This window comes from Oryctolagus cuniculus, chromosome 14 (assembly GCF_964237555.1).
Source record: "Oryctolagus cuniculus chromosome 14, mOryCun1.1, whole genome shotgun sequence".
Taxonomy (NCBI): Eukaryota; Metazoa; Chordata; class Mammalia; order Lagomorpha; family Leporidae; genus Oryctolagus; species Oryctolagus cuniculus.
This window is the reverse complement of record NC_091445.1, coordinates 88003004-88015732: the sequence shown is the minus strand read 5'-3', so window position 1 is coordinate 88015732 and position 12729 is coordinate 88003004. Positions and strand designations below refer to the sequence as shown.

The 12729-nt window shown below is 42.7% G+C and overlaps 1 protein-coding gene across 22 annotated transcripts in view; it reads right to left on the bottom strand.

The window, feature by feature from the left end:
• Positions 1-12729, bottom strand: part of MAST4 (microtubule associated serine/threonine kinase family member 4) — a 623219-nt gene that overhangs the window by 82438 nt on the left and 528052 nt on the right. The window lies entirely within an intron of this gene.

Genomic DNA, 12729 nt, shown 5'->3' with positions numbered 1-12729 from the left:
GGAGCCTGAGTTCCAACACAGCTTCCCGAGTGTGCTGGATCTATGCAAAAATGCACTCACCAATGGCCCTCCACATGTTTAACATCTAAATATTCCAGTTCCATAGAATAACGCACACACGAATGTCTTGGTTTTGACCCTCCTGTTGCGAACGTTTCCAGAAACACCACGGGTAGAGAGACAGGTTCCAGCTGGGGGTGCTGTCTGTTTTGGGGAAGCAGCCTTAGTGGTTTAATTTAAAGCAGACTGAATAAAGGCCTGAGCGCTGAAAAACAAGCCCTTGTATTCCGAAATACACACTTTCAGGGCAGGTGCATCTGAACTAGGAAGATGACCCAGATCCATCTTATCTTAGCACAGCTGGAGGGGCCCAGCCCTTTTTCCCCTTGTCAATATTTCCTTCAACAGGCTCCCTGCTCTGCAGCAGCTGGACAGCCACTGGCCAGGCGGCTCCTGAATGCCACAGCCACACAGAGCCTGGCAGAGTGTGTCTCGCCAAGTGCTTCAAAGAGGGAGGGCAGCCCCTCCGGAGCTTGTCACTTTCTCCATTAGCGCAGTCAACCTGCCGCTGATCACTGAGAAAGCTGGGCAGGCAGCTGGCGAGGGCAGGATCAGGACACTCCAGACTGCCGTACCTCCCTCCACACTGCTGCATAAGATTGGCGGAACTGTCTGAGGACCACTGACGCCTGCAGCTGGTTTGAATAAAGAGGCGAGACAGCGAAGGCTGCCAAGTTACCCTGTACCTTCTTGCAAAACGGAAAATAAATCAGGAAGCGGTGCTTCGCTCCTAACAGCAAGCCAGTTACCACACCACTAGTTTCCTAGTGGAACTGACTATTGCAGTTAGTTACAAAAAATGCAAGGGATCTCCTGGAAGCCACTACCTGGCTGTAAAGGTAAGCAATTTATGACCACTGTGCACAAAGAAGAGAGGAACCTATTCAAGAGGCTAAGTTTAGTGTTACCTTGAGGAGTTCTGCATGGGCTACATCTCTACAGACATTTTTCAATTAAGTGAAGGCTGCAAATTTCGTAGTGATGTCTTCAACAGATGCCATTAACTTTATGACGGCACAATCAAAGCCATTTACTAGGCAAGTGCTGAGCAGCCCATTTCTTGATGGACGGAGAACCAAGAGGCACTCATCCCCCTGCTGCAGTGAAATTTATCATGCCTTTGCATCTGTTGTTCCCTGAGCCCCTGGAGAAACGGATTCTGCTTTTGCCATCCGGCAGCCCACGATTCACTTTGTCCATTTAATCTACACAGCAAATTAAGTTCTTTCAACTTTACTCAACAGCCGCATCCCCCCCGGCCCCGCTCCCCACACTCCTAACTTGGCGTCTACGTTACTCTGCATAGTCCATAAAAGAGCTCCAATATTTCAAAGCATCTAAAAAGTTTTGTTTCCTGATGGGAAAAATCTAACATCAGAAATCTTATAAATTTTGTTTCTTATTTGGAATGAATGTTTATGCTGCTCACACACCACAGAATGCAAACTACATGTAAATTATTAGGAGGGAGAAAACAAGTGATTATTCCAAGGGAAGCCTTTTTCACAACAATCCCTGCTACCTTAACACACTCAAAATGAACAAACTCAGTGAAACCTGGCACTAAATTCTTAGACCTGTGTTTACTGTTAAGAGGACACCATCTCTGGAGGTTCTAATGCAACCAATCAGCATAATTGGGGAGCTTATTAACTATTTCTTCAATCTCAAGAAGCTAGAAACAAGGCATTAAATTAAACCCTTTTCACTTTTAGAGATTTTAAGGAGTGGTCTGGGAAGTCAGGTAACACAACACATGGTGACCTATCACCTTGAGGATTGTGCTCTTAGAAAAAAAAATCAACGCTTCCATTAACTATTGTGCAGATTTTCACCTCCCTATCTTGGATTGACTGTCCAGGCCCTTCAATTGTAGAATATTCTTCTTTGCATCCACTGCTGTAAAAACATCTTCAAGGTCAAGACTACACAGTCATCTGTGTTATCATAATAACCAAGGGTCTTTCTTGTTTCATGTCAGATTGAAAAGCTAAGTTGAAATGCAAATGCAGTTTGGTGCAGTGTCGAAGACACCATCCGGGATACCTGCATCCCATATCAGAGTGCCGGGGTTTGAGTCCCACTCTACCTCTCATTCCAGCTTCCTGCTAATGTGAACCTTGGGAGGCAGCAGGCGATGGCTCTGTGACCCAAATGGGAGCCTCGATTGAGTCCTGGACTACTGGTTTTGGCCTGGACCAGCTCTAGGGGTTGTGGGCATTAGGGGGAATGAACCAGTGAGTAGGAGATCTCTCTCGCTCTCTCTCTTTCTCTCTCTGCCTTTCAAATAAATAAAATGAATTTTTGAAATTTGTAAAGAAATGAAAATATACATATATACATTTGCAGTCCTGGCTTGGGGGTGTTCTGAGATCCCTTATTATTCGGTGACTTCATCACTGTATAAAACACACACAGTGTACTTAAGCAAACTAAGAGGGCTACAGTGTCCAGATGATATAACCTTATGGGACCACCACTGCATATGCAGTTACATCCTAGACGAAAGCACTGCTCTGCAGTGTACATATTATGTATCATATGTATCACGTAGTTATATTAAGGCTCTCAAGTGTCACGAGATACTAGAGAAAATGTGTGAGTACCTCATAATTCCTAAAGGACAAGAGACCATACTTCCACAGGGCAGGTTCCAGTAAGCTTTAGAGGAGAGGAGAACTAGAAGGGGGCTTCTGGAAGGGGTCAGGAAGAACTGAAACATAGCAGGACAATGCCACAGCAAAAGGCCTTCTGTCTGAAGGAATTCAGACTGGTCAAGCCAATGAGCTGTGAATGGTTTGGTACCCACTACTGGGAGGCCTTCAGGGGTGTTCAGAGGCTAGAGAAAGAAGCCAGAAGTTTTCACCTGCCACGCGTGTGCCTGGTAAGAGTAGACAGCACCAGATTAGGACAGGGAGGCAGGTAGAAGGGAGTCTCAGGCAAGCAAACCAGGCATATTTGCAATCATAGAAATAAAGGGAGGAAAAAGGAAAAGACTAAAAGTGACTGATGTTTCCACGGTGGGTGGACAGGAAGAATGACCCATGGGCAGGGACTTTCCAGCCAAGTGGACAGGGCTGCAGTTGGTAATAGAGAAGGGCAAACGAGCATTCTGCAGCGTCTCATGTCGCTTACTGCAAACAATTCCTCCTCCTTCCTTAGGGGGAAATTCAAACGTTAGCAGATTAGACAGACAGAAGTCAATTTTTGAAGGCTTTGTTCTCATTTGAAGTAAAAATGGATTTCTACTTGGCCCCTGAAGACTTCCCACCACTATTGTGCTATATAGGGATCAAAATACCATTAAAGTAGAACAGATCCAGCTACAAAGCACACCTGGGAGATTCCGAACTCAGAGCTGAGAACTTGCCTGTGGTGTGTATGTGCGGCACTCGCCCAGGATGGCATCAAGAGGGGGCAGAAACCAGAGTCCTACACATGACCTTCACTCCTATAGCACAGCTCTCCAAATTCATCCACCCATCTGCAAAGCAATACCTAGGAGACTCTCAAATGAAAACCGGTGCCAGTTAATTCTCTGCCCATATGTGCAGCACTTGCTTATAACTCAAATCTCCCTGCTCCCAGAGACTGGCTTGCTTTGGATGGTTGAGTGCTAGGACACTTTACTGACTGCTGGTATCACCGCCGATGTTTCTGACCTCACTGAGCAGCCTTAGCAGTGGTCAGGCGTCAGGTAGGTAATTAACACCATGATCCCCACGGGGCCCTGGCATGGCTGATGCGCAGCAGTGTATCAAAAACATACTTTACCTAATGGCGCTGTGCAGGGTGCCTCTTTTTAGGGGAGGTTATTGTTAAGAAAGTGATTTCCAGATTAATTAAATTGTTTGATTGCTTTATAATTAGGTTGGCGATGTCCTGTGTCTTTCCACAGAGAAGCAAGTTGCAAATGTTCTCAAAAGGCATATGCTCTACTCACCAGAAGATTATTAATGGGCTTTTAATAGCTGTCTGATCTCAAAATGATAGTTTCTGATAACTTGATTTTTCTATCAGAACTGAAGGAATCCAAGAATTAATGATAATTGTCATTGACTCTCCCAGTGGAGCAGAGAGTAAGCCCCAGTTTGAATCCTTGTAGCCTTCGCTTGCTGATCCCCTTAAAGGAGCCGTGACGTGTGGCACCGTAACAATCAGTGCTGTGGGTATCACTGCTTTGTGTGAGGTTCTAGACAAGGCATGAGTACTGCCTAAAATCTTAAGCCCAAACTTCACAGAGTCAAAGCGAGGATCTCACTGCAAAATGAATGCCAGCAGACAGAGTAGGCACCGCAACACATATGCAGGAAGCCCAGACCGAGTGAATTTTGTGAAATAATAGTTCACATCACTGGATAAGTTTAAGCCTGTCCCACCAGACCCAGACAGGTTATGCACAGGGACAGTCCGAGATCATCTTTCATTTAGACACCTGTCTCTGAGACTGGCTCCTCTCCAGATATAATTGCAGAATATTAATTAGACCTGGACAGCTGTTTGGGATCTAAGTGGCCAAGACAAAACCTTGATTGACTGCCAGTGGACTTGTCTCTGGGATGGCTGTTAAGTGTTCACCACAGCCAGTGAATACAACCAGACTTCTATGCTTGGGTTTTCAAGTGAAAAGAGAAGTATACACTATGAACGAAGGCTTTCTTACAATCTGGATACCCTGACTCTCTGTTTTCCCTGTTCCTGCCTCATTGATCCTTCTATAGCCACTACTCACTGCTTGAGTGAATCAGTCAAGAAATCTTGACTCACGCTCTGCGGCACAGAGTGGAATGACATGACCAAGGTCCTCCTAGCTGTTCTGTGCCAATGGCCCCCCAGCAGGCAAGAGAGGCAGCAGGGAGGCCAGGTAGGAACCTGCCAGCATGGACAAGGTCACAGGGGATGGTGGTTTGCATGAGGTCATTGCAGAACGCAGGTGTGTGTTTCGACAGTGGAGCCAATGAGATGTGCTGAGAAACGAGACTGAGTGAAATGCAGACGGGAAGAGAGGAATAAGGATGATTTTTGGTTCTGAACTGAGAGAAGAACTCAAACTCTTGGGTAGGTTTTAGTCTCTTCCTTATGGATACTACACCTCAAATCATTTTAATACATAAAAATTTATATTTTATAAGTTGTATGTGATATGCAAATACATGTAACAATGTTACATTTACTTATAGTTCTCATATATAATATTTATATTATCTAAATACTTTAAAAACTCTGTTACAGGTTTTGTGGTGTTTTTTTTTTTTTACTATAGTTTAGAGAAAACAACTTCTCCCCCCTTCGCATTATTTAGTGCCTAATGAACTTACTGGTCCTGATTTGTTTAAGAGACTCAAATGGGTCAATAGTGCTAGAAAAAGTATGCAGAGAAAAAAATTATACAGGATAAATATTAAAGTTTGAGTAGTGATAATTTCAATTACCCTGTCTCCTGTCACCACAGGTGAAACTGAATAGAATATAACAATATGCATACTATATTCCATTTGTCTCTTCCTCTAATTTGTAATTCTAAATGCCGGCAAGGGATAAATTCCAGTTATAAGTATAGGTATACAAAAAGTGCATTTTGAGTTCTCAGTACCTAACCTATTCCCTGTTACATAGTAAACTAGGAACATACTGTTTGTTTTTCTAATTCAATTACATACCCAGCTCTATTAAGGCTCAGAGCTTTGAGCTACCTGATAGGACAGATTAAATAGTGAGCAAGATGCAAAGACCTAAAAATCTACTGACAGAAGCAGATACACTCATCACTGACTCTAGACTAATCTTGCAACACCAATTGTGGATCCCTACTCATATGAAAAAGAATTTTCCTGAAAGTAAAGCTTAAACGCATCAAAATTATTTACTTAAAAATAAACACCATCAATGACTATGCCATATACTTCTAGAAAACGTACTATTTCACAGCAAACGGCTGATAATGTACATGTGATGTGTTCTAAGAGATGACGGGTGAGGTTACAGGGTGGAAAACACGTAGAGAGTGGAAGGGAGACCCAATGAGAGGTCACCTCTGTGTCACAGGGCTTTCACAGATACCCATGGTCTCCATTTCACGGAGCCACTCCTCTGGAATTTGTGTACTGTATTTGAAACACAGTGGCATTGACACGAATCCCTTGGAGATGTGTTATAATGGGTTCTTGAGAATGTTTTAGCTTTTCATTGACCCTACCTTATTACTCTGAATTGATGTCACATCTCAAGGTGATCCGAGTAAAGACTGGTGAATGTCAAGAGTGATGAAGAAAGTTGATTTTTAGTTGTGTTCCCTCCCATCCACAGTAATTCGTCTTCCCAGCCATAGTGAAGAGATTCCTCTTACCCTTTGTTTAGCACTACTGAGTAGCACTGTAAGGTCAAGGAAGGAGAGATAGGAACATACGTGCGGGAACAGACTAAATCCCTCAGTTTCAGGCAATTTTATGAAGCTTGGTTCATTCTGTTAATCTTTAATAATTAATAAGTCTCTGAATCTGGATCAGACTAAGTTAAAGAATATAACCTAATGCATATATATATGTATATATAGGGGATATATATATATAAGTATATGTAGGAGGTCTACCTATGTATGTATATAAGTATACACGCACGCACACACACACACACACACATATATATCCTATAGGAAGGCATTTCAAATCTTTAACATAACTAGATACTTTTTTTCTTGCCTAGAAGGAGGGAGTGAAAGTTATCAGTAAATTGGTTCTACTCAGTTTGCTTCACTTGTTGATTAATTTCTGGTCAAAGAGGAAGTATTTAAATGAAATGTCTCATCCCATATAATTCCCAAGTGTACTCTAAAGATATTCCCTCTTATAAACTTCTTTCTTTCAGTACCCCCTAGTTAAAAACTGATACTATATTTAAGATGGTCCCATTTAACAAATGCTAAATGTTCCTTTGGATTCTGGTGTCTATGAATTCCAGCTCAAAGAAGCAAAATAGATACAAGAATTGTTTCCTCTTGCATAGTTAATCATTTTTCAGTCTTTAGCTCCAAAAATCTGTTCAGATTTAAAAGAATGAAAGACACTAAACTCTGTTGTTTCATTATAAAATAAAATGTAATGAGTCAATAATACTGACTTTTCGTTCCCACAAACTGCACAGGACACCTTGGAAAGCCCCTGGCCCCAGGACTGTTCCACCTCTATTATTTTTCTCATCATCTCCCCTTCCATTTTCTTGGCTCAATAAACAGTCCCCAGCCTGAGCGGCACACTAGAATCACTCAGGAAACTTTCTTAAAAAAGATGCTTCTATGCAGGTCCTACCTCACCCCTTGGAAATGAGAGGACTCTAACAGGCAGCAGGGTTGAGAAACTTGGCCTTGGGGTGTCTGTGTGAACTGTAAATTCTATCCTAACTTCCACTTGCCCTTCAGAGCTCTCAAGCAGGAAGCCTTGGAATTTTTTTCATTTCCCCATTCTTCTGGAGCCCAACTTCCTTTCTTCTTTGTCTCGGCTGTACTAGTTCAATGTCCCTTTTCTACACCCACCCCATTCTGACCTCTAAGTATTCTCAAAACAGCACTAAGACCTGAAATCCCTTCCTTATCAGCCCAAACAAATAATAGCGTACTGTGTCAACAGTCGGGAATCCCACCTGCCCATGGGTATCCTAAGTTAATCGACTTCGTAACTTCCCCCACCCAAATCCCATTGCTAACTCTTCTGTAAATTCATCCAATCAGGTCCCCAATGTCTCCCTTCCTCTAAACCAGGACCCCTCCCCCAATGCCCAGCTGTGAATCATTCCAGTGTTCCTGGGTGAAGATTAAACATCTCTGAGAAAAGAAAACATTCATTAACCACAATCTAGTTTGCACTTTCACTATCAACTTTAATCATTTGTTTGTACAAACCAGTTTTCAGTATAATCAGTACCTAACAACACATGAATAAGATAGTTGACTTAAAATCTGTGCATTTGATGCTTATTTTTTTCCACACACAGAATGCCTATTATTTGGTCCATGTAATGTTTTAAGGACACTTACAACCAAGGCATGGGGCCTGAGTTCTACAAGTGATTATCAGAAGCAAACCTAAATCATGCACTCCATTCCAGTCTTTTTGACAGGAAAATGGTCATTCAGATTCTTATTCTGTTTATGTTAAGAACCTGTGCCTAGTGTCCACAAAAGTTTTTAGTAGACAATCCTGCAGGATTGCCAAGTGTGGTGAGGCGAGCCTGTTTGAAATCATACCCAACTCTGAGATTCTATGTGCACAAACATCAGACCTTAAAAGTCACCACTTTCTGGATTCACATTTATGAATGACAATGGGTTGACTCCTTCAGGTATTTTGTGGTGTGCTGAGACAGGAACACAGAAGTCACGGTTACTGTCTTAAAGAATATTACAGGATCCTTAAACCAGGCATCTAAAAGGCACACGGTTTATGATTCTACGCCGTTTGACAAGCATTAATCAACAGTCAGTATATGCTGAACACTTGGCCAAGCCCAGAGTCACAGATCAATGATACCTGGTGCTCCTTCAAGTGAAATTGGCAGGGACAGGGGACGAAATGGAAACAGACAATTCTAGAGATGGTTGTTGAGCCAGAGCTGTACTTGAGAATCCTCAGGGGACTGGGAATGACCGACTTTGGGTGTGACTATAAGCTGGACCGGTGTGAAGAAGTTGGCGAGGAAAGTGCAGCCACACTTTCTACCATTGTGGATGGAGAGTGACCAACCCTTGGTCTCCTTTAGAAGGAAGGATCCATCGCTGACCACAAGGCTCACAGAGATCAGGAAGGGATTCTGTGCCATGGGAGTGCACGTGAGCCGAGGGCGCTGTGAATTCAGAGGGAGAATAACCTGGCTTCCCAGGGTGACCTTTGATCCGGGTCCCAAAGGAAAGCAAGGAAAGGAAAAGCACAAGGAGAGGAGGGCAGCTCTGAGGCAGAGGAAACCAAACAAACAGAGGGTCAGGGGTCCAGAAGAGAACAGCACAATCGCGCAATCCTGTGTCCTCCTAAACAGATTCAAAACAGTTCAGGGAGACAGACAATGGAGACAAAGATCTCCCCTCTCCGCTTCAGACTCTCATTCACGGATTCATTCAAACACGTCTGGCCAAGCTCTGTCCCCTCATCCTCCTCCCCTTGCCTCAGCCCCACTATCCAAATGCAGCTTCTTGAGACAGGGTACGTATGGACCCAGAAATACACATATGCAAGCATGTAATATGCATGTGAAAAATTCCTCCCAAAATAATATGTCATATACAATGCTCTGTACTTATATACCTTGAAGTTCTTATGTTTTTCTCAATAATCTATAACCTTCTATATTAAATTTTAAATTTAAGCAATAAATTTCAATTTGAATTTCCAAATTTCTATCATCTTTTAGCACTGAGTAATATTGCATTATATTATGTAATATAATTTACCAAGTCTTCTCTTAATGGATATACTGGTTTTAAATTTTGGATGATTCCTGAGTATCTTCTGAATATTTAGGTGATTATAACCAAAAGCTGAATTCTGAGAAGCAGGACTGTTGCATCCCAGGGTCGTTACACTCTCCCCAAACACCCTGCACTAGTTTATGCTGTCACACAAGGCACACAGGATGCTGCCTCCCTTCACCTTGCCAATAGTAAAAATTCCCAAGTTTTGCTAATTTGAAAGATGGTATCACATTGTTTTATATTCATTTCCTTGTTTTGTTCCAGTTTTCTTGGAGTATAATTGAAATAAAAAATGTATATGTTTATGGTATACATCCATCAGGGTGTTTTGCTATAAAAATACATTAGGAAACGATTCTCACAATCAAGCTAAATAACATATCCATCGCCTCACATTACATTTTTTAGATGATTATGCATGAAGTTGAGAATCTTTTCTTACCTTGACTGATTCTGTTTTGTTATATACAAACCAGTCAGCTTGCACTCTCTTCTACTGGGGTCATATATTAGTCTTTTCATTCCTATTGATTTTTTTTTCCTGAGTATTGGGGCAATTTTGCCAATACAATGAAGATGTTTTTCCAATTTGTGTCTATCTTTTAATATCACATAGAGTAAATTTTCTCTGGAAAAAAATTCTTGAATTTATCAATCATCTTTTATGGCCTGTAGGTTTTGCATCTTGTTTGGAAAGATTTCCCTAAAGATTTTCAAAATGCGGTCATTTATTCTTCTAATACTTTCACGGTTTCTTTTTTAAATGTTCTTTTTTTCTTTTTTAAATCTACATGGGGTTTTATCTGGTTTCAGGAATAAGACAGCAGTCCTGGTTACCTCTTTGCCAATGGCAAATCAGTGGACTCAAATCATATACTGGCCTCTCTACTCTACATCTTCCCCAGTGACTTAGCCAAAACACATTTAAGGAAGGCAGGAGATTGATGGCACAGAGGAGGAGTGGCAGCACATTGGTGCATGGTAAGAAACACAGGGGATGCTAAGACTCAAAGTCCGCCAGTCTGGGCTCAACCAGAATGGTTCTTGAGGTCCACACTCTTCTTAATTACTTACTTTTCTTTCTTTTTTTTAAATCAAGGTTTGCAAGTGCTTCTTAGCTCCACTACATTTTCAGAATCCCAGCTTTATAAAATGGCAATCTTAACTTTGGCTTTGCATTAAAATAGTCCCCAGGAGCTTGAAAAACCCAGAAGCCTAAGCCACACTGCAAATCAATTAAATCACAATGGGGAGGGAGAAGGGGCACTCATCAGCCACTCCCGAAGCTTTCCCAGGCGATTCCAGGGCATTCTACACTACTTTAGATTCTGCTTAAAGGAAAAAAATGTGAATTCTGTCTTTCACTTGTTCTCTAACCCTTACTCTATCAAAATCCCTGGAGATCCTTTAAAAAGCTATACACTGATGCCAGGCCAGTCACCTGAAGTTTCTGATTTAATTGGTCTGGGGCCTGGGTATTTTTTAAGTTTCCCAGGTGACTCCAGAGAGCAAGGAGACTTTGGAATCCACACTGCAGAAATTCTCGAACTGCAGAGCACGTCAGAGCCACCTGGGGGATTTGTCAGATCCCAGATCGCTGGCCATCGTCTGTATAGCTATTTCATTAGCAAGTCTGGGCTGGAACTCTATAGAGTTTGCATGAGGGCACTTCACAAAGTCCATGGGAAAATGCATGTTATGAACAAACTCATTATGGCTATCAAATGTAAGTCGCACCAAAATATACACCTTTCAATGTCATTTCTCCATGAGCTTTTGAAGGAGCTCACGTATCTAACCAGTCTCCTGGGCCTGTGCCTGACCTGTCACCACCGGTCACTTTGGAGACCCCTATGCTCCGGATGTCACAATGAACCATTTCTCTCCAGGTCAGTGTTTAGGCTCCTGTCTTTCCAACAGCTGAGCTTCAGCGCAGAAGAGGGGCTTGATGGAGTTGGGGCATAAAGTGAGAGTTTGCAGAAAGGGATCCCAGCTATCTGTCCACTATACAAGCCCTGAGCCAGAGGCTACAGGCCCTGAGACAGGGACCAGGCATTTCAGAGGAAAAAGGGGCAAGCAGCCTGTAACAAACGATGACGCAGAGGTTCCTAGTCTGGGTTAGTGACGTGCATGATGTTGCTAACCACACAGAACCAACAGCGTTGGTGATGATGAATTTGGTACACTGGAAAGCAGTGGATTTTGAGATGCTGGCAAGACCCATTCAGATGGGGATGGAGAAAGGGTCAGTCAATAAAAGCAGGAGACATCCAGGCCCAAGGTAAAGTGTGAGAAAATCCCCACATGTGTGAAGCAGGTAAAAGCGTGCGCATCACAGTACAAGGAAGACAGCAGATGTAACCCACAGAATTGCAACGGTTCAAACGAATGGAACAGCAGAAAGGAGCCCAGAACACAGCCGTACAGACCCGAGTGCCACAGGACGCAAGGGAAGCGGAGCCGTAAGGAGGCGGAGGTGGCTCCTGTGTACAATTCTGCAGGGTGTTCAGTGGAATCCTGATCTTTAACAGAGACACCGCTGGGTCTGGCCACTGGGAGAAGCGGGCAGGTCCCCCACAGCGCAGCAGGGCTGTGTGGGGTGAAGCCTGCGTTCACCAAAACTCATCCTGGCCCAAGGTAGACCTGGACTAGTTACCTGCAGAGGCGCTGGGACAGGGATCACGGGCTCCGTCTGACCACAACACGGATGGAAGGTCACCAATAACAACGAGTATTTTGACTAGCACAGTCTAATTTTAAGCATAAGAAATTTCCAATGTTAGAAAAGCTAACAATAATAATTTCACATTAAGTTATAAACCTAATATTAAAAATGTGCCGCCAGGTGGCAAACGGGTGAGAGAATGTGTGACTGAGTGGCTGGCTCTTACGTGTTACAGGATGCAGCGAGGGCAAAACGAAATTCCCACCTTTCCCCAACAGGGCACATGATTTATGATTTGGGAATATTAATGCAGAATGATTATACCAAGGATGCTTTTAATGGACATTTTTTAAACTAAAAAAAAAAAAAAGAAGGAAAAAGTTCTGCTGAGAAGTTTTGAAAAGTTTTCCAATCACCATGAATTCTGACCTAAAAAAAGACACTTTTACTCAGCAATATATGTCATAAAAAACAGTCCAATCTTGACGTAGATCCTCTGCTACCCTCAGGCACACATATCACGTTTCTAGGTGGCTGTTAGGCAGAA